This window comes from Muscardinus avellanarius, assembly GCF_963383645.1.
Source record: "Muscardinus avellanarius genome assembly, chromosome: 4".
NCBI lineage: Eukaryota > Metazoa > Chordata > Mammalia > Rodentia > Gliridae > Muscardinus > Muscardinus avellanarius.
Window position 1 is genome coordinate 28,087,882 of NC_137789.1, and position 24,164 is coordinate 28,112,045.

The window sequence follows — 24,164 nt, forward strand, 5'->3', positions numbered from 1 at the left end:
ACGCCTCACTAAGTAGCTGAGGCTGTTGGAGAGCCACAATCCTCCTGTTTTAACCTCCCAAATGCTGGGATTGCAAGCATGTGCCACCATACCCAGCTTCTTATAACCTTTTTTTTCAAGATGCTTATTGCTATTAAAAATTTGTATATACCACAAATTTAAAAAATTAAACACGAAGATATTATTCAATTCAATTGTTTATTTAAAAATAATCACGTTACAATGATCTCTACGAAAATATTGGGCATTGTAGTTCTCTATTGCTATTTTTTTCAAAACACACATGATGAGTGCTGACATGTTAATAGTACGTTGTAGAGATTATAATAATGTATTTGCATATTATAGCAGAAACAGTATGTTTGTGTTTCTATTTTCTTAAATCTCTTTTGATTGACAATGACAAAGAAGAGGTACAATTAATTGCTGATTTTGAATTTCAACAATACGATTGCTGATTTTCACTGTAAGTAGTAAAAAGTAAAACTTCAACTCCCAAATAGACACAAATATTAGAGAATAACAAAAACAGCTGAAAAATTTATCTTACTGAGTAGAAAATTAAGATTAATGGAGAATTCACAAATAATATATATGCTTGAATTTTATAGCCTTTCTTCTTTTAATCTCTTATATTTAAGGAGTACTTTCTTTGAAATAGGAACAGTTTTGAAATTATTTACATGTAATAACCTACTTAATCTTCATATTCGTGCTATGCAACAGAAAGTATCTTATTCCTCTTTTCTAAGTGAGAAAATAAGCACAGTAGGCTAAGAAAAATTTACAAGCTAACAGAGCTATTAAAAGATAGAGTTAGGATTTTTATTCAAACCCTTTGTTTCAGTACTAGTTATCTGCTACTGGATTAGTCTGTTTTCCACTATTTTGATTAGAAAATTTACTCTTTTCACTTTTTCTTTAAAAGACAACCATATTTTTCTTTAAATCAAATTCAACCAACCACATAATCAAAGGGTTTTTATTTTATAATGAACCGGGCTATTGAGCCACTGTTTTAGTCCTCAACTTGATTTCAATTCTAGATTTTTTCAATAATAGTCTTCTCTTGTTTCTTCTATCTGCACCAAAAACTTTATCAACCGTGCAAGTTATTTCCATGGGTGAAAACACAAAAATCACTTTTTATAACTGGAGAACAAATGTATGAATCTTTTTATAATGTGTAGAGTATGGTAAACACGAATCGGCTTTGGCAGAGAGAGATGAATGCGGAGAGGAGAGGTGATCATTTAAATGAGAACATTGGTTCTTTTGAGTTCCAACTAAAAAGTGTAAAACTTATCCATCAGACCTATGTAGGACATTAACTGTATTCACATTTTTGTGATAGTAAGCTTTTTCTTTTACAATAGGATGACTATTGTTCATGTAAAAGTGGTCATCATAAAAGAGAGGCCATCAGCAACAGGTGTGGGGGGTTGTGAACTCCAGTTTTTGCACATAAACACAAAAATTGTATAGAAGTTGAGAGTAAGTTAGGAAGTTATGTTTGTCATTATAGCAATAAAATAATATGGCTTATATTTAGTAAGTCCATGTTCGAAGCATAGTTCCAAATATAAGAATTACTTTATTTTACCATTATAAAAAACATTAATTTGGTATTATTTTCTTTCTCACATGTAATAAAAATGGAGCAGGTAGTAGTTTAACACACACTAAAATTCTTACTAGATTAGGAATTAAAACTTAATAGAGTCTTTTTCTTCACATGGTAAGATACTAGAAACTTTATAAATTTCCAGTGATGGTAAATTTTCCAGTTTACAGTACTCTCAATTATCCTCATTCCTATTTTCCAGCTAAATTGATGGTAATCATCTATTGTATTGTATTGTCTGCATTTTAAGAAATTTATTATTGATAATGTTAAATAACTTTTCTGAGTCTTTTATGAATGATAATGGAAGACAAATTAAAAATGTTATTTCTCAGTTCTTCTATTACAAATAATTATTTTCCAATCATTTCCCTTTAAAACTTGTTACCAAATTTTATAGAGACACAATTGAATGTGTTTGTCCCCAAACACATTGTGTGTGTTTTTTGTTTTCAGAAAAATCTAGGTTTTAACTTAGTCATTACAGTCATTTGCAAATGCGTTCATTAATGTCTTTTATTCACTCCACATACGGTCTTTGGAGTACCTTTTCCTAAGCACCAATATATTGATCAGCTTATGGGGATAAAGTTTTCCTGTTTTACATTCTGAATTGGTTGCTACCATGAATAGTGAGCAGAGGCCAATTCCAGTGCTTCTTTGTCATTTGAACAATAGTGAAATCAATTTATATCCCACAGAGTTAATCAAGTGACCTTTAAGTATATTTTCTATTATTTTGTTAGAAAAAATATTATTGAGTAGTAGTTTAATTATTTAATGAGAACTTCATTTTATTTCATTGATTTTTTTTTAATTAAATTCAAGTTAACTCCTTCTATCCTCACGGATAATTCAGCTCCAGAGAGACTGTATAATGGAGTTCTATGGAAATGTTTGAGTTAAAGTGATATTGGATTAGGGAAAAAAATAAAGATTTGAGAAATATAAAAAATCCTTAAAGCCTTTTTATTTTAATACATAAAAATTGATTAGTTATAATTTGGAATAGGCAAAATCTTGTGGCAATTGTATAAAACCCTATAATCTCAATATCTTCATAAAATGAAGGCTTCTTTCCTGCTCAGTCTAATCTATCCAATGCTGTCAGGTGAATCCCACTCCATAAAGTCACTGGGGGGTTTAGGGTTACAGAGGCTCCATTTTAGGATATGATTCAGTAACTGCTACATGGGCCAGGCATTGTAGCACATGTTTGTAATCTCAGCATTCTGAGGTAACAAGTCTGAGACCAGATGATCGTAGTTCGAGGACAGCCTCGAACCACAACTTAGACCTTGTTTCAAAATAAAGAATAAAAAATAGGGCGGAGGTGTAGCTCAGAGGTTGAATGCCACTGGGTTCCATCCCCAGTACTGCATAAATAAATAAATACATACATAAATAAATAACTGTGACATAAAGGAAAACAAAAACAAAACTTTGAAAACAACGAAAACTACAAAGAAAACTCAAATGTGGGCCAGGAAATGACACAATGAGACATCCCTTTTTGAACCAAGTATTTTTAAAGTGAGTTTGTCTTGGTTTATCTTGGCTTTCCTCTGCACTGATCTAGCTAGAGGAAATTTATAATGCTTCTCAACTGATAGCATAATTGTAGAAGTCAGAGAAGAAATTTTCCTATCTAGAAGAAGAAAAAAAACTGATCTAGAAATAAATAGGCTGTTTCAGCCTCCATTGAATTAGTTCTCCGGCTGAGGCAAAACGTCTCTTAAATGTTTCCCAGCAAAATGTCCTCAAAGGGCCTAGGCAAACTGAGGCTAGACACGGGGAAACATGGCCCTTGAAAAAACTGTCATATAATATCTGAATTGCTTTATGTAGGAAGATGCCGTCTCAAGTAATTAGATTTCTGCCAACAAATCAGAAACTGAACAGAAAGGGGCCCTCTTGGTAGTTAGAACACAAGAACTATCCATCGGAACCATGCAGTTGGCAGTCTGGAAGTCCTAATGGGACTTTTCTTCTGTGGTTCACCATTTTAGTTATTCTAGTACCTTAGTGTTCCAACATGAAGCTAATTATCTCCCTTGGAGAGAATCCCCCGACCCCACCAGAACAATACTGCATGGGCAGTGGGACTGGATAAGGGGAGCAAACGGGAAAGTTGGACTGTGTTGCAGTCGACCTGCTGCCAGTGGCCTGCGCTGCTCAAGGCAGGACTTGGGAGTCACCCCACATTCTCGCCGGCATTTTTTACTTGTGTTTTTATTTTAATGATTGCCATTTTAGTTGGAGTTAGTTAAAATTTCAGGGTAGCCAGGCGTGGTGGTGCACGCTTGTAATCCCTGCGCTTGGGAGGCGGAGACAGGAGGATCGCACAGGTTCGAAGCCAGCCGCGCTGGCTTAAGAGACTCTGTTTAAAAATATAAAATAGGTCTGGGAGTGTAGCCCGGAGGTATAAGGGCTTCCAGGAACCCCAGTACCACCAAAAAAAAAAAAAAAAAAAAAAAAATCTCAGGGTAGTTTTGATTTGCATCTCTGATAATGTACTGAGAATTTTTTTTCATGCATTTATTGGCCATTTGAATTTCTTCTTTCATGAAGTATCAGTTTATTTCACTTGTTCATTTTTGATTGGGTTATTTTTTCCCCTTAGGACTGAGTTTCTTGAGTTCTCTGTATATTTTAGATATTAGTTATTTAGTTATATCAAAGGAATAGCTGACAAAAAATTTCTCCCATTTTGTGGGCTCTCTGTTGGCAGTTCTTATTTTATTATTTATTTATCTATTTTTATTTATTTTTTGGTGGTACTGGGTGTGGAACCCAGAGACTTTCTACCTCTGGGCTATACTCTCAGGCCTATTTTTATATTTTTTTATTTGGAAACAGGGTCTCAATAAGTTGTTGAGAGTCTCACTAAGTAGCTGAGGCTGGCTTTGAACCTATGTGATCCTCCTGTCTCAGCCTCCCAAGTGTGGGGCCTGTGCACCACCATGCCTGGCTTCTGTTGTAGTTCTTGGTAGTTTCCTTTGTTGTACAGAAACTCTTTAATGCAATCCCATGTATTGATCTTTCTTTTAATTTCTTGCACCTTTGAAATCTTTTTGAAAAAGTTTTTATCTGTGTCTCTGTGTTGAAGTGTTGGACCTATACCCTATTTAAGGAACGGCAAGGTCTCTTGTCTGATTTCCAACTCTTTGATCCATCTTGAATTAACTCTTGTGTAGGGTGAGAAAGTGGAGTTTATTTCAATTTTTTCTCCATATGTTTTTGCCAACATAATTTGTTGAAGAGGCAATCTTTTTTCCAGTGTATGTTTTTGGCCCTTTTGTCAAAAATAAATTGGACATGAGTGTGTGATTTTGTTTCTGAAACTTCTATTCTGCTCCATTGGTCTATATGTCTGTTTCTGTGCCAGTACCATGGTGTTTTTATTACTATGGCTTTGTAGTATATTTTGAAGTCATGTACTCTGATACCTCCTGCATAGTTATTGTTGCTGAGAACTACTATTTTAATATACATTAATTGGTGCATTATAGTCTCACATCATATTTTAAATCATGTTGAGATGCATACAGCACTTAGAAACCATCCCAGCTTCCACCCTCTGCCTCCCCATCTCCCCTCTTCCCAAAACAGAGTACTGTGATTGAATTGGTAATTTTTATGTATGCCACTAGGGTGTAATCCCATGAATGAATCTCACTCCTTCACCTCCCTTTCCCTTAGGCCACCTCCCTGGCTCCCCTGGGGTTTCTCCTCCATTGTCTGGAGTCCTTCTGGTATCTCAATTACTCCCTAGCTTGCACATATTAGTGAAAACATATTACCCTTAATTTTTTGAGATTTGCTAATCTCACTTAACATAATGTTCTCCAGGTCCTTCAATTTTCTTGCAAATGACCTAATTCTGTTTTTCTTTATTGCTGTTTATTTTTTTCTTTATTCAATGATGTGTATATTCCATAATTTTGTAATCTATTCATCTGATGATGGACATCTAGGTTGGTCCCATATTTTGGCTATTGTGAAGCAATGATCATCTCTCTCTCTTTTTCTCTTTCATTCTCTCTCTCTCTCTCTCTCTCTCTCTCTCTCTCTCTCTTTCTCTCTCTCATACACACACGCACACACACACACTCTCTCTCTGTTTCTTTTTCTCTTTCTCCTTTTTTATTCTGAAAATATTGATATCTTTTATGTTTAGTATAAACATAATTTATTCAATCATAATTTTCACATTTCTTGGTAATAAAACTTTATTTTTCTTACCATAGATGTTTGTCAACAAATATATTCTGTGTGAAGTTCCACTTGTCCTATACCTACTTACTTATGTTTGGAAATGATTTTCAAAGTCTTTATGATGAAAAGTGATTTATAAATATATTCCCAAGAATTGCATTTTTCCAGAAACCTCACTAAAGCTGAAAAGGTTATGGCTTAAAATTCAGAACAATGCTTCATTTAGTATTATAACTTTGCAGAGAATAGCATGAATTTCATTTCTTTGCTTTAATCCATAAAGTAGCCATTTTTATAGCTATCACCAAATTAGATTTAAATTAAGCATAGAAAGTCATATATTCAGAGAAGTGTGTGTATAATACATATCCTCTAAAAATTTTACTACCTCTGCATTTTGAGTATTTATTTGTGAAATGCTGAATGCAAACATTGGAAGCAGATGAAATGTGCCATTTTTTTTAGCTCCATCAAAATCCAGTGTCTTAGCCGGGCAAGGTGGCACACGCTTGTAATCCCAGCATTCTGGAGCCTCACCTACTTAGTAAAGCCCTCCACAACTTAGTGAGACCCTGTTTCAAAATAAAGAACAAAAATAGGGGAGGGGGCGTGGCTCGGAGGTCAAATGTCCCTGGGTTCCATCTCCAGACTCGGAAAAAAATCCAATATGTTTAGTATTTTTAAATAGAAAATGAAGGATCTTTATGTTTTAATAAAATATAATGCTGTTTAAGGGAGGTGGAGAAATGAGGTGGGTTTTGAGGAAAAGCTAAATGAGTGATATGTGCATGTATGCCTCTATCATTTTGTATATGTAAGATGTACCATCTTGTACCATTAATATATATGACTATGATGTAGAATAAAATAAATCCTGTACCAAATAATTAATTAATTAAATAAAAAAATTTAAAGTTAATGTTTTGGAATAACTCAACTGCATTATGTGAGAAACTGTAACAAATAGAAACCTTCTAGATTTTAATTTACCTTTGAATTAAGCAAAAAGAGAGAAAATGTAGGACATTGTCCAAAATTATATTTTGAGATTTTTCCCTACTTGAAAACTTAGATGACAGCCTGAAAGAGTGTCATATAAATTAGCAAAGTCATCAAATTCCTGAGTCAAGGACAAAAGAGTTTGATAAAAGTACAAATTGTAGCATTAGCTTCATATTCAAATCAGTTTTTCTTTCTTCCATTTTTTTTTTAGAAAGTTTCCCTTTGGGCACCACAGGGAAATATAAAATTTCCCAGGTTGATTCTGTAATGCAGTAAGTTTGTTTTGTAGCTGAGGAATCCTAAGCAAATACTAATATTATATGCTTGTTTATTTTTTAAGAACTGTCATACTATTATTTTCACAGCAACTGCACAATCCTACCAAAAATGCACAGGGTTTTTAATCTCTCTAACTCTTCACTAGAACTTTTAATTTAACAGTAAACTAATGAGTGTAAGGCAATCTTCATCCCCACCTAAACACAATACAAGTAGCATTATTCTCTAATATTCTGCAGAATATGAAAACCTCCTTTAGTCAGATATTATGAAAGTACAGTAGTAAAAAGGGAAGGACAAGATGGTACTTCTGGGCCACTTATTCTTATTTTAGTATGCAGACCCTGGGATCTAGCTATAATGCAAATAACCAGATAGCTCCTACTGTCCTGAAGAGAACAGTCTATTAAAGAAGAATGATACTTGCACATAATCAAATATATAGTTACAAATTATGGTGGGTGATACAAAGGAAGAGGGCTACATAAAAGCTAAATTATCATTAAAACGTATTTACTACTTGGCAGGGAAATGGTGTTTCTCCCAGGCTATTGCAGTCTGTGAAGAGAAGTTACAACTGTATCCAGGTTAAAGAACAACATATTTCTATTTGGCACACTAGGAACCTTAATACAGAGAAGATCAATACACACTGATTTTTTTATATACTTAATAAAGCAATTTTACTGTCCTAGTAATTTTTGCTTTTTTCGTCTAACCTAAGCTTCATTTAGACTGCCACATTCACAGTACTCACTGCTGGCTCGCTGCCTACTGAAAAATACTCAACTATGAGAAGCAACAACAGCCCAAATAACCAAAACAAATGACCTCCTATACCCCAATTTGCTAACCTTGAACTCCATAAAAGAAAAAAAAAAAAAAAAAAAAAAAATATATATATATATATATATATATATATATATATATATATATATATATATTTCACAGCTCACTGTATAAAATCTTAGCAGGTAGGAGGCTTCATAAACCCAACTTTCAACAATCTTTCTGTGCCCTACATATAACTTGTCAGTTGGAGAATGGAGAAGCCTGAATATTCTCAACCACTCAGTATGAGCTGCCTACTATAGACATCTGTTCTCACTTCCTACCATACATGTCAGTACCGGACTTACCGTAGAACTAAAATCACAATTATGTACTTTCTAGAAAAATTGAGCTTTTAAATTTCCAAAATTGTAATAGTCTCAGGATTACCCTCTTGGAGTTGATTTAAAAGATTAATAACTCACAATATAGAGGATTTTCTTGTGTACTTGTACTGCACCTCAATTTCTCTTGTTTTTTACTTTTCTTGACTACTCCAATGTGTGAGCTTCCCCAAATATGGTAAGTTCAAGTCTGCAGGCATTTTGTACTTCCTTCACTCAAATAATATTTTGTATTATTTGAATTTATGTAATTTCTTGTTTGCATCATAAATAATGATGTCATAAAACTGGGCATGGTGGCCCACACCTATCATCCCAGTACTTGGAAGGCTGAGGTAGGAGGATTTCAAGTTCAAAATCATCCTCAGCAACTTAGCAAGGCCTTGTTATGAAATAAAAAAATAAAATAAAATAGGGCTGTGGGGTATAGCTCAGAGGTAGAATGTTCCTGAATAGAATACCCAGGAAAAAATCCATAATAATTTGACAACAGAAAGATCAAAATAACTACCTTTAATGAGTTTCTGCTTATATGTCAGGCAATGTGCTTGGTGAAACTGGTCCACTGATCTCTGGTTGAGTTCTTTCATAAAGGTAGGCTAATAATGTTTGTTTATCATAGAGATACTATGGGATTATTTTTTTTGTAGACCATCAATTCCTAACAGAATTGTTGATTTGGGTAATTTTTACAGGATACGTGTGTGTGTGTGTGTGTGTGTGTGTGTGTGTGTGTGTGCGCGTGTGCGTGTGTGTGTTACTGGGGGTTCAACCCAGGGGCTTTCTACCTCCTAGCAATATCCCCAGCGTCTATTTTCTAAATTTTTTTTTTTTGTTTTGAAATAGGATCTTTCTAGGTTGTTGATAGTCTTGCTGAGTTGCTGAGGCTGTCCTCAAATCTGCAGTCCTTCTGTTCCAGGTTCCCAAGTGCTGGGATTACAGGTGTGTACCACAACATCCAGATAACTTGAATTATAATATTTTCTACATTCTTAACCCTTGGTGGAGTCTACAGTAGTAACGTCCATTCTTGTTGCTTCACCAGTAATTTCTAGAATTCTTTTCTTACTTTAATTGTAGTCTTGCTTTGTCCTAGGCAAAATTTTAGAAGGTAGCTTATTTTTTTTTCATTTTCCATTATTCTCTTCATAGCTAGTCTCCAAGGTAATTTATTTGGTCATGGAAAATAAAATACATATATTAGAAACACATACATAGAAATAAAACATACATAGAAACACATACATAAAAATAAAACACATACATAGAAAATAAAACACATAAACACACACATATATATATATATATATATATATATATATCCTTTCTGAGAATAATGCCCAAATCAGTAGGGCACATAACAGACTCATTTTTTAATTTTCTAAATTCTCATTTGAAATGATTAGGGTTTTAAAAAGGTATGGCAGCAATGAGATAGATAAAAAGGGTGTTATAAATGTTGTATATTAAAAAATTCTCTTACCAAAGTAAAAAACATACAATATACAAAATACTAAAATATTTTATACGTCTTATCCCTCTTCATTTATTGAATTAAAATAATTTTCAGAGATTAAAAACTTTTATTCAAAAGACACAGTTATTAGGTGTCAGTCTTACACTATGAATTTGACTCTTTTGATTATAAATTTGTCTTTTAACTATAGTATTTATGCTTTTTGTTTTACTTTAATAAATTTTAGTAACTACATCTTTGATGATGTTCTCAAGCAAGGTTTATTAGTCACCCTCAGATGTCCTATTAATAATCACTACTGTGAAATTGTTCTGGTTTATAATTATTCAGTTCCAAAATATAATTATTCAGTTCTGTAGGTAGGTAATTTACCTTTTAAAATAATTATTACTTATTCATGTATGTATATAACATTTTGGGGGGCTGTTGTGAATTGAACTCTGGGTGTTCTACCTCTGAGCTAACCCTTTTTATTTGTTTACTAAACAGGGTCTCATTAGGTTTCTGAGAGGCTTGCAAAATAGCTGAGTCTGCCCTTGAAGCTGTAATCCTCCTGTCTCAGCCTCCCAAGTATGAGGGTTAAAAATGTGCACCATCATGCATTTATTTTTCTGTAATATTTACATCTTTTGTAAATAGTATTTATATATTATTATATATTATACATATCCATTATATATTTTATATATTATTTTATATATTTTTATAATTTTTCTGTAATATTTACTTTTTGTGACATTTACTTCTGAATGAATTTTTAAAATTAAAAGTATGAGTAATCTGGGTATAATGACACACACCTGTAATTTTGCTACTTGGGCAACTGAGACAGGAAGATCACAGGTTTGTTACCAGACTCAGCAATTTAGGAAACCCCTCTGTAACTCAGTGAGACCCTGTTTCTAAATTAAAAAATAAAATAGAAGTGGGATTAAAGCTCAGAGGTAGAATCTTCCTGGGATTTAATCCCCAATACAAAAAAAAAAAAAAAAAAAAAAGTGCGACCAAGATTCAAAAAGAGATAAAAGTAAAAAAAAAAAAAAAAAACTAAATAGAGAAAATGCAAGAAAAACATATAATTTACATTTGTGCATCAAACCTAACTTTCATGGAAATGAAGTTTATCTTACATCAAAATGTGTATCTCATAGAGTTCAATATGCTTACTGACTGCAATTGAGAGATTTTTTCATCACCTCTCATGGAATCTCAAATTTTGTGGATTATACACCATCTAAATCAGTATTTATGAACCCAAATAATCATGAAGACTAAATTACACATATTGCCTATTAAAGACTCTGAATAACAATCAGTCTAATTGAGAACCATTGTTTGAGCAGTACGAGTTATGACTGACCTCTATGATATCCCAGCTATGATCCTCCTGTCTCTGTCTCCCAAGTACTGGAATTACATGAGAGTGCCACCATGTCTGGCTACACCCCCACCCCTATGACCACTTTTGAACATTCTACTGACTGTGAATTTACAATCTTCAATGGAAGCTCTTTCCTATCTTCTGTAAACTAAAATTCCTAGAAGTATATCTACCTAGATATCAAGATTAGGCCATTTATTGCCAAACAAAATCTGTCATCTTTTATTTATATGACAAGTGAAGGTTTTCAAATATTAGAAAATATTTATCATGGTCCTTGCTGCCCCTAAGAAAGTATTTAATCTTCCAAAATAATTGTCCCTTTAATTATTATTCTTATACTATGAATCTTTCTATATTCCTCTGTGTCTGTTTAATTTTCAATTAATAGGTGAGGCTCGACCAATGAAAGTGTCTCAAGCTGAAAAGATAGTGAGTGAAGCAAAAACAAGTTTTCTAACCAGAGGAAAATATAGATGAAATTAAGAAATGCTATCTATAGGATAATATAAAATAGTAGGGGCTAATAATCTACATTCATTTACTGATTTTATATTGCTATTGTTAATGCTATTATTATAGCTTAGGTCATATTTCTTAGTCTTGGAACACTGTCATCAGAATTCCTTGCAAGAATAGAAGACCATTTTGTTTTAAGAATCTGTACAAGATATGGTTTTATTATTTTAATGTTCGTGTTTCTTAAATTTACATAAGTTGTACCATGCAACAAATCAATTATTACTTATGCTTCATTAAGGAGTTTGATTTTTAAGCTTTGTCCAAATCTTTCAATCTTTATTTCAATCTTGGACACAACATCTAATAGATCTGGGCCCTTCCTAGAGACAGAATAAAAATTACTGACGATGAAGCTTAAAAAGCAATATTTTTTCAAGAGTTTTCAGGTGGTTTATTACCATACAGTATAAGGCTAGTTGACTATGATCCTATGGCTGGACACCTATATTGCCTCCAATTCCCTGCTAATACAAATAACATATTAGTGCATATAATTTTAAGACTTTATACAGATATGTATTCAAGAATATGACTGCTGGGTCAAAGGTACAGATGGATTTTGACTTTATTAATTATTTCTGAGATCCTTATGAAGAACAGCCATACTTGGTTGTGATTCCACCAGTAATGAATAGAAGTTCCTCTTATATCTTGCCAAAATTCATCGTAACTACAGTTCTAATGTTTTGTAGAAAAGTCAAACATTTTCCCAAGATTATAGAGTAACACATTAGCAGGAATTCAAGTTTAATTTTTTCATTCTCTTTTTTTTCGTTTTATAACTTGTTACTGAACCATATCCTCTATACTGAGATACATCCTCAACCCTTTTAATTAATCTATTTTTTATTTTTGTTTTAAATTTTAAAATAGGGTCTTACTAAATTGTCCAGGATGGCCACAGACATTCCATACACATTGTCACAGCCTCAAAAGTAAGTGGGATTATTGGCACATTCTTTAAGTTTATAACTATAGATTGTTTTGTAATATCAAATTATCTATAAAAGAACATATTTTTTATTCTAGTCTTTATTTTGCAAAATATAAAAGTTATAAAGCTGACCAAATTCTTCTGATAAGAAATTTTTATTAAATTATATTTTTATTTTTATTTTTATCTTTTTTAATTTTTTTTTTTTCGGGTCTGGGGATGGAACCCAGGGGCATTCGACCTCCGAACTACACCCCCTGGCCTATTTTTTATTCTTTATTTTGAAACCGGGTCTCACTGAATTTCAGAGGGCCTCACTAAGTAGCTGAGCCTGTTCTTGAATCGCGATATTCCAGGTCTCAGCCTCCCCAATGCTGGGATTACAATCATGCGCCACCATGCCCAGCTTAAATTATATTTTTAAGTAAACAAATTGGTTATTTCTTCAAGTCATTATTCTTGTTTTATAGACAGGTATATATATATATATATATATATATATATATATATATAATTATTGAACCAAGAAATTTTTATTATCTTCCTTAAATGACCCTAGAAAATTATTAAAACTGAGAAAAATTGAGTAAAGAAAGACATGTGAAAATAAACATTAAAATACTAGAAAATAAAGATACTTTGTGTAAAGATGTGAAACACTGGATTGTATTTCCTGAAGCAGAGAAATGGATGCTGCGTTCGTGATACACAGAGAAATATGACAATATGTTTTCACCTACAACTCACATGTGCTTATGTATTCTACCAAGTTAAAACCAAATTATTTTACTGTGATTCCTAACCTTTTTTTCTTAAATCACAAGTTAATTATTGATGAATGTAACACTGTGGTGTCTTAAAATATATCTTTTAATATATTTCAGGTGCTACATGCTCCAAAATTCTGTTTTTGTAAAACCATATATTTATCAAGAATGTTTTTCTTTTCATTTGTGCTATGAATTGTGTTTGTCTCAGAGTTTATGCTAACTATACAAGTTAAGGTTGTTGAGACAAATATATAGAAAAAAAGTGGAAGAGAGATGTCATAGCTCAGTTCTTTCTAACATAACACTATTTCATTTTTTTACTTTTATGACCTAACCTATTCTATCCCAACATCTAAATCACTAGTACCAATACTTATAATATTAATTAATAAATAATGTCATTTAACAAAATATGTCATGATTGTGTTAATAATTAGGGGGTGAAAGGTACAAGGTTTGCTTTCTCCCATATAATTTATCTCCTACTATATAATAGAATACTACAATCTTAGCAGTTCAAAGCAATATATATATATCATAGTTTATGTAGATCAGAAACCTGGGCATGAATTGAGTTAACTGGGTCTTTTCTCAGAATCTCAGGGCCATCATCCAAGATAATTGATTTTTGACAGAATTCAGTCTCTTAATAGCTTGAATTGGAACTCACATATCCTACAAGCTGCCTGCCATTCTCTACCACAGGATACTTTTCATCATGGGAATTTGCTTTCTCAAGTTTAACAAGAGAGCATAGGCTGCTGCATTTTCTCACTCCTAAGAGCTCACATAATTAGATTAGGCCTACCAAAGATACTTTCTTTTTGATTAATTGAAAATCAACACAATTACATTTGCAAATCCCTTTGCCATAGGACCCCAAACAATCACAAAAATGATATCCAACCAGTTTCATGGGCCCTACCCACATTGAAGGAGAGGAAGTTTTGCATATAATGCTAACTTCTATAGACTGTTCTGAAAAAGCAGTAAATTCTTCTATCTTGTTATTGGAGCAATGGTGCTTGACATAGTGCTAAATATTTCCTTAGTGAATGATTGATTGAATGAATGAATCTTATCACAGCTAGACAATTTTGTTACAATCTTAATAAAATAGTATTGTTCAAAATAGTCTCACAAAATGACTTTTAGTGCAGATTAACAAATTTTCTGGGAGATAGCCCTATTCTACTAATGACCTAAGCCTAACATATTGGCTTAATTTCTGTATTGACGGAATGGATTTGCTATTTGAACTTGATTCAGCTCACAGATGTCTTCACAGCTGTTATACCTTGGAGACTATGTCTTTGAGGAATAACATATGTGAAATCTCAGGTTACTTCCAAAGAAGTTTACTATCTCATAAATGGTTAAATTAGACTTTAGGGAAATATACTATTTTCATTTCTAGCTGAACGTAGCACCTGGTGCTACATTAGATTCAGTTATAAAACTTGGTTCTGCTTAATGCTACACAGTTAGACTTTGGGAAATTCTTAAACCATTCCTTTGTTACATGAAGTCCCTCTGGTATTCACCATTAATCCCTAGCTTCCAGTGAAGTTTGGAAGGTAGTCTAAGAGAAGGAGGAGAGGAATGATCAGTGAAGGAATCACTTCCATAGAAATTATGTACATAGTTGAATATACCATGTCAATCTCAATATCTTGTGTGGAGTGTGGAGTGTGTTGGGAGAAACTCCACCAAGTGCTATGTGCATGTATGTCACTATCACTGAATTGCATTATGATGTGAGACTATAATAGACCAATCAAAGTATAAAAATAAATCATTGCTCTGAAAAAATATATACTGAAGCCTTGGAAATGTGAGGGATTGCATATATTTCACGGAAACCCAAACAATGTTCTTACTTTTAAAATGAAGAATTTGAATTTGAGTAACAGTACCCTAAGCTATGATTTGAGATTTTTCTATAAGAATGTGATTTTATAATAGAAGATAATTGATTTCAAGGTAAATATGTATTAATAGATAACAAATAAATAATAGTAGAGGATGAAAGACAAGATCAGAACAGACCACATGTATTATGTTAGAACTTAGCTGTTGCAATAATGAAGAAGCAAGGTATAGTCAGTGGCCACAAAATTGTGGTGAACATTTCTCACACTTTGAATTTGGGGGATAATATGAATGAAATATCTTTCCAAAAGATTAAATTTAGAGTAAAATTATGGGCTTCAGTACCTCTTTCATGAATTCAATCAATCATTCAATCAAATTCTGGAGTATTAATCTACTCTGAAGAATATTTGATCTTGATTTCATACAGTATACATTTTTAGGATTTTGTATCATGCAAAACTAGATCAATATAATTTACTTGTTTCAAATATATGTGTATGTATCACAAAAGTCAACTCCAAATGCATCAAAGACCTAGAATTTAGACCAGAATCTTTGTAGTCACTAGAAGAAAACATAGGATTTCTCTAATATATAGGCATTGGCAGAGACTTTCTCAATAGACCCCAAACTCAAGAAATAAAATGAATCAATGCAGAACATTGCCAAATTAAAAACATTTTCATAGAAAAAAAATAATCAAGAACATGAAAAGTAACCAGCAGAACAGAAAGAAATCTTCACTAGCTGCTTCTCTGAGAGAGTACTATATCTGGACTATATATATCAAAGAACTTAACTATACTCAAATAAAACCAAACATCAAAAATAACCCAAAAAGTCCAGGTGTGGTGGCGCACGCCTGTAATCCCCGTGCTTGGGAGGCTGAGACAGGAGGATCGCACAGGTTCAAAGCCAGCCTCAGCTACTTAGTGAGGCTCTCAGCAACTTAGTGAGACCCTGTTTCCAAATAAAAATATAAAATAGGTCTGGGAGTATAGCCCGGAAGTTGAAAGCCTCTGCGTTCCACCCCCAGTACCACCAAAAAAAAAAAAAGTCCAAATAATTTCATCAAAATGGGCAATTGAGCTGAAGACATGTTTTCAAAGTGGCCAACAAATATCTTAACAAGTGTTCCACATTACTAGCAATGAGGGAAATGCAAATCAAAAACAAATTGAGATTCTGTCTCTCTACAGTTAGAATGGCAATCATCAAGAACACAAACAATAATAAACTCTGGTAAGGATGTAGAGAAAAGAACATTTATACATTGTTGGTGAGGCTGTAAATTAGTACAACCAGTATGGCAGGTTGTCAAAACACCAGGAATAGAATCACCATATGATCCTTTCATACCAATCCTTGGTATCTTTCTAAAAGAAATAAAATTACTATACTATAATGATACATGCATACCTATATTTATAGTTGCACAATGCACAATAGCTAAATTATGGAATCAGTCTGTCAACTGATGAATGGGTGAAGAAAATGTGGCATATAACACACAATGAAGTTTTACTCAGTTATATAGTTGAATAACATTAATGTCACCTGTAGGAAAACAAAAAGTAGAAGAGAACATTAAGTTACAACAGCCCATTTCAGAAAGTCAAGGATCGTGTATTTTTCTCATATGTAAACATTGGAGGGAAAATATGAAGCAAAGGGGACTTCATAAAAATGATGGGAGACACCAGTAAGAGTGGAAAGAGATCAGGGGAGGGAATAGAGGAATGAGGAGAAACAAAGGCTTGAGGAAGGAAACACTCCAAATAATGTTACCTTCATAGATGAAGGTATCACTGCCAATCTCACTAGTATGTACAAGGAAGGAGGTAGGTAGAGGGTTGAATGTGAAGGAAAACACACTAAGAAATGTTTGTGCACATATCAATGTATCACTTTGAATTTCACTATGATGTCAAATTATGTTGTGCTAATAAAACTCTAAAGTCAAAGAGCTAAAGGCCACGAGGAAGAGATACAGAGTGATAAAAGGAGCATTGTAAGCAAATGGGATGATGTGATGCACAACAAGATTAACAAAGTTATTTGGTACTTGTTTAAGACTAAAATAATGTAGTACATTTGGACAGAGTAAGTTGTTTGACAGGGAATGAAGATATGAGTATAAAATTGATTAGCGAGAGACTATGCTTCAGGGTACTGCAAGGTGTCTTTTCCTCCTTCCTTTTTCAATTTTATCCAAAGAATAATTGGAAAACATTAAATAGTTTGGGAAAGAAGGGGGTATGCTGGTGTTCTAGGATAGACTTGTATTACATTTTTCAAAGAAGACTTTATAGCCCAGAATACAAGGACTAGAGGGATGCAAGAAGATGATTGTAGTGGTTCTGACAAAAGATATTAATGACTTGAACAAGAGTAGTCAAAGGGAGAGGTAGCAACGCGCTAGGTTTGAGATATGTTTGAGAAAATCATTAACAGAAATGGGAATTGTTCATGAATAATGAAGAGTTATCAAGAAAGATACACAGGTTGAGGACCAACCAGCCATTCACTGAGATGAGGAATATTGGAAGAGAAACAGATTTGAACCAGAAAAGTTTATTTTGTGCATTTTAATCTTGAGATAACTTTGAAGCATTCAAGTGAGAAAGTAAAACCGCAAGCAAACAAAGAACAGAAAGAGTAAGTTATATTGATTTGGCACTCAGAAACGAGCAAGGAAGTGTGAACTGAAATTGTAAACTTGGAGAGATTTCGAACATGGAATGGGAAGAGAAATGAATTCTGAACTGTATCCAGAGGTGGTGGAGTATAAAATAGGAAGGTCCAAGAAAAAAGATCCAAAAAAGATCCAAGTTGGATCCAAGATCTAACATATCTTGAAGGTAAAAAGAAGTGAGTGTTTAAAGAAAAAAATGCATGACAATTATTTGTTTAAGGCTCAAAATCGAAGTAGCAGATCATAATTTTTATAAAACATATAGTTATTGAGGACTGATTCTATCTCTTCTTTGTTTTTAGCTTCATTGTCTCCTACATATATCAGTAAATCATTATAAACTAAACTAAAAATATCAGCTTATCATTATTTATAGAAAGCTCCTCTTCATTTCCGTTTTTATTTTTTTTAAGAAAGGCTCCTTTTTTATTTCCTATTTAAAAAAAAACACTAGCATATGCAAGCTCTAGCTTATTTACTAATGAGTGGTTTTAATCATGCTTAGGATTCATAGTTAAATAATCAGGCTTCTTCAGCAATAAAATATAAAATGTTTCATGTTATTTTTGTTATGTGATATAACTAACTGTTCCAGGAGTGTCCAGTAAAAATGTTCAATTTTGAATATCATCTTTTAAGTACAGTAAGCCCAATTTAGCTATCAATTAAATTCATAATGATTCTGACCTTGGCTGCTATCTTACCATTAAGCAGGGAACACCTTTTATTCCTTATAACTTAATTTTTCTGAAGACTTATAGATTATGTAATCTCTTCCCTTACTAATACTATATAATTCCAAGATTTTCATATAATTAAAGATCAATAAATATTTCACATATATAGACATTATAAATAAATCAGTCAGCTTGCTATAATACTTTCCTAATTTTATGACCAGATCTTTCTCACATGCATGTATTATATCCCAGTCTTACTTTGTTTATTGAAATTTGTTTAAGTTCTCTGTAAGAGCTTAGCTCTTTTTCCCTGTGAATCCATATTCTTTGTTTTCTTCTAATATTGAAAAGAGAACATCTGATATTAGGAATTATTCAAATCAGGTCCTCAAATCTGAAATTAAATTTTTCATTATTTATGAATTCCCGTTAGACTTTTAAAATTTTGTTTTCTTGTATGTTGTGCAATAAAGTTAAGCAAAAGACTTGTTGATAAGCTATCCCCTGATAGTGTTCTCAATTCTCCAGAGATGATGATAGGCAAAGATCTCAGAGACACAATTCAAATGACATGGAAAAAGAATCACCTTCTACCTCCCAGACAATATATAGTCATGTTGAAGCTGACACATGCTGTGTATGCTCTCCTTCATATAACTACATGTTTGACTATAAAAAACAAATCAACTTTTGTTATTTAGCTCTTGAGCCCTTCCTTTTATCTGCACTAATATATTTTTATATTATATATATTTATGTTATATGTATATTATATATAATAGATATTTAATTATTTTTGGGTAAATTAAAAAATGAGTAATTTAATATATTTTTATTTTATGGTGCTTACCAGGTATTTTTACTGAAAAATAAAATAGGTCTCCTCAGAATATTTGGCCCTGGTTTGATGATAATAAGAATTTAATTTGTATTGAATAACTTATTAAAATGGTGAATAAATACTTATAATGAAATTATATCATAAATTTGTTGTTCTTGGATTTTGTCTTACTAACCATATCTGTGTGACTAAAAGTAGTCATGTAGTCACTTAATATTTTAGGGACTCAGTTTGCTATCAGTAAAATTAAGGTATTTATTCATTGTTTTAACATATTTTATTAATTAATGGACAATGTACTGTTCTAGAAATGGGTACAGCTGGGAGAGATGATGTATGCCTGTAATCTCAGTACTTGGGAAGCTAAGTCAGAAGGATCACAGGTTCAAGACCAGTCTCAACAACTTAGCAAGTCTCTGAGATATTAATGAGACTCTCTTTTCAAATAAAAAACTTAAATAGATCTGGGGGAATTGATAGCTCAGAGGAAGAGTGCCCCTGGATTCATTTCTCAACAGTACATAGGAAAAAAAAAGAAGAAAAGAAAAACTGAAATAAAGAAAAGAAAGAAAATAAAATGAATATCTAGAGTGAACAGAAGATACCAAGTATTTACATCCTCGTGAGAAGAAACATTGAAAATTAATAAATAGGTTGTTTTCAATACTTTTAATATCATTACCTTTACTCATTAATTTACTACAATTTATTAAGTAAACATGTTCAGAAATACTACTGTAATGCTGAATTTAGTACCAAGATAAATATGATACTATCATTGCTTTCAATTTATATTTTAGTCAAAAATATGTCTTCATAATTATAATGCATGTCAAACAGTAAAATATTCCGTGTGAACAGTTAAGATAAAATATTGGAGAATTTAGAAGAAAACAGAATTCTTCTGTCAGCTGGCAAAAGGCTCATATATTTAACAAGCCCCTTTAAGCATAAGTTGATGTCTTGATTGACACTTGCACACATATTCAAAAAGAAGTGTGGAAATTATCATGAAGAAAGAATTACATGACAATATTACTGTAACAAATTATTTAAGACACATCAAAACCCTATAATTTAATTTCATCTCACTTGGTAAAAGTCATGCCTTAGAAGTAGCCTTCAAATTTCTAAGCAACAACCTTCAAAATTCTGCCTAGTCTGCAGCTCCTGTGAACTTGCTGGTCTATGTCCTGCTACTTTGCTCTCATTTTACACCATTCTGGCCACCCAACCATTCCTTTTGTTCCATGAATTCATCTCCTAATCATATGCTCACTTTTGCACTTAGACACTTTCTATTTAACATCTTGGCCTGGAAAATAGGGATGGGGTGTATCTATGAGGTAACCCAGAGCTCTGGGCTCCAGCAACTTCAGACACCTAATAAGTCATCTGTGTCCATCCCACCCTTCTAAATATCACCTCAGTTGATATATGTTCTCAGACTTTCCTGTATCAAACAGAGCCCAGCATTATCATCACTCAGTTTTTCTATCTCCAAATAAATAATTTCCACAGTCATTTCTATTTTTCAATAATAATTTTCTTTGACCTAGTTTTTTAATTTTTTTATTGGTACATTATAGTCATACATCTTAATGGGTGACAAGAGTGTGAGGCACACATGCACACACCACTTATTTCCCAATTCCCACCCCACTCCTTTCCCTCTCCTTCTTTCTCATGTTTGACTTACTGATTGATTTTTATTTTTTTTTTTTAATTTGAAACCAGGGTCTCACTAAGTTATGATAAAAAGCCTAAACTGGTGAGGATGGCCTTTAACCTATGATTTTCCTTTCTTAACCTCTCAAGTTCAAGAATTACAGGCATGTGCCAGATTGCCTTGCCAAAGAATGGACTTTTAAAGGCATGTGGTAAAAATTATTATTACATTGTGTTTTAATTAATTTTTTATTTTGAGATATTTTTAGATCTATATGAAGCTATAAGAAAAATTACTGAGAGACTTCATGTGCTCTGAACGTAATTTCTCCCAAAGATGTTTTATAGCATGTAGTACAATATGACAAATGGAATATTTGTCATATTCAAATGCTGATACAATAAAAATACAGAACATTTCCATCACCACAAGATACTGTGTATTGCCCTTTGATTACCAAACTCTGCCCTCTACTTATCCTCCCATAACCACTGATCTGTTCTGCAATTTCAAGAAAGCTATATAAATGGAAACCTAAAACTTGTAACCCTTTAAAATTGATATTTTTTTTTCAGCAACATTCTCTGGAGATTCACTCACATTGCTGCCTAGCCAATTCTACCCATAGTTTGTTTTTCTAGGTTGCTGAGTAGTATTCTATGGCATGGATGTACTGCAGTTTAGTTATCCACTCAAGTATTGAAAGACATCTTCATTGTTTATAGTTTCAGCTATTAGGTAAATAGGTTTCTGTGTAAATATAACCTTCTGAGCCGGGCATGGTAGCACAGGCTTGTAATCCCAGCATTTGGAAAGCTGAGACTCAACCTAAGGATCACGGTTCGTGGACAGCCTCAGCTACTTAGTGAGGCTCTCTGCAATTTAGTGAGACCCTGTTTCAAAATAAAGAATAATAAAAAAATAATTAAGGCAGGGGGTATAGCTGGGAGGCTGAATGCTCCTGGGTTCCATCCCCAGACCCACACACACACAAAAGATAACCTTTTGTGCTCCCTTTTGTGCTCAGCTGTATGTTTAGTTTTGTTGTTTAAAAAATACACATTGTTTTCCATAGTGGTTGCATAATTTTAAGATTTTCACTATCAGTAAGAGAGTGATTTGAGTTACTTTTTTCTCTTCCCCAGCATTTGGTATTGTGACTATCATTTATTGTATTAATTTTGATATTTATATAGTGCTGTGTAGTGTTACTTCATTGTGGTTTTAATGTGCTTTTTGAATGGCTAAATATGTTAAATAGCTTTGTATGTATTTATTTTCATATATAATTTTCAGTGAGATATATTTTAATGACTTTTTGCCATTTTCAAATGATTTTTTAAATTTATTTTTATTGGTGCATTGTAATCATACATCACATTGGAATACAAGATTTGAGAGGATATACAAGCACACATCATCCAATTAGCCCTCATCCAGTCCCCATCCCATTCCCTCCCCCTCCCTAGATCCCATGCTTGTTTGGTAATTAACTTTGATACATATGTTTATGTACCTCTTGCTTTTTAAAGAGGCTTCATCCTCCCTTATTCCATACCCTCTGATTGGTCACCTTAATTGCTTCACTATAGGGCCCTTTCTATAGCTCGACCACTTCCCGTTGTCCCTTTCCTCCTAGTTATTGCTGATTAGGGGAAGCATCTGGTTTTAATTTTCTGCGATATTTCTCTGTGCATGCTGCATTGCAAATACCGATCCCACTCTTGATGGCCCCAGTTGTGGCCTGGCTACCCAGTGGACTGATCCAGACCTCGCTGGCTCAAGCAGCGACCTTGCCTCATGGGAAGCCCAGATTCTGGTCTCGCTGTCCCTGACACTGGCCTAACACCTCAGCTGGCTCCAATCCCGGCCTCAGAGGCCCCAGCACCAGCCTTCCTCACGGCAGGCTCCGATGCTAGCCGATGGACCCGGCATCGGCCTAACCCCTCGGCAGGCTCTGATCCCGGCCTTGGAGGACCCAGCACTGGCTTTGCCTCATGGCAGGCTCTGATCCCGGCCTCAGAGGGCTCAGTAGCGGCCTTACCTCACAGAAGGCTCCGATGCCGGCCAGTAGCCCCAGCACCGGCCTAACCCCTCAGCAGGATCTGATCCCGGCCTCGGAGGCCCCAGCACTGGCCTTGCTTCACGGCAGGCTCCGATCCCGGCCCTGTTGGCCCCAGCACTGTCCTAACCCCTCGGCAGGCTCTGATCCCGGCCTCGAAAGCCCCAACACTGGCCTTGCCTCAGGGCATGATCCTTTTCAAATGATTTTTACTGTTTTGAGAATTTTATATATTACAGATCATTCTCTTTGGTGTATATATGGTATGCACACATTTCTTGTCCTTCATCTTTCTAATTGGGACTTTTGCAAAATAAACTTTTTGTCTAAATTTTGAAGTTCAGTTTATCAATTTTTTAAATTTATAAATTATATTTTGGTGTCATGTCTAACACTTCACAGAGTTAAAGATCCTAAAGATATCCTGTTACTTTTACTCTAAATGTTTTATAATTTTCTGTTTGGCACTTATGTTGGTGACTCAGTTTTTTTCTTTTTATAAACCAGTCATTCTGAAGCATACATGTAAAATCCCAGTATTTGAGAAGTTGAGACAAGAGGATCACAGGTTCAAACAGCCGGTATATACATCCAGAAACAGGATTGCTAGATTGCTTGGGGGTTCTAGTCTTGAGAAATTTCTCTAGTATAAATATAAAGCAAGGTCAATATGTAACTTCATTTCTATTTTATTTCAAGATTTCGATTTAAATTTCTACTTTAAGATTTGTTTTCAATTTAATTTTCTGGTTTTTATTATCTTTATCCACCTCTATCCCTTTAAAAATGTTGCTTAATATTATAGTCATCTTTTAATGGCTCATTATAATATACATAAGTATACTTCTCCATGAAGCCTCCTAGGGATAACTGCTACTCCTTGGAATTTCCATACTCTCCTGTGTTTTATCTTCAATTTACAATTCCTTACTGAACACGGAACTTCTTAAGATTACCAAG

The 24,164-nt window shown here is 33.5% G+C and overlaps 1 protein-coding gene across 3 annotated transcripts in view; it reads left to right on the top strand.

Moving 5' to 3' along the window:
- CSMD3 (CUB and Sushi multiple domains 3) overlaps window positions 1–24,164 on the top strand; it is a gene marked incomplete at both ends in the record, with an annotated part of 1,156,743 nt that overhangs the window by 245,026 nt on the left and 887,553 nt on the right. The window lies entirely within an intron of this gene.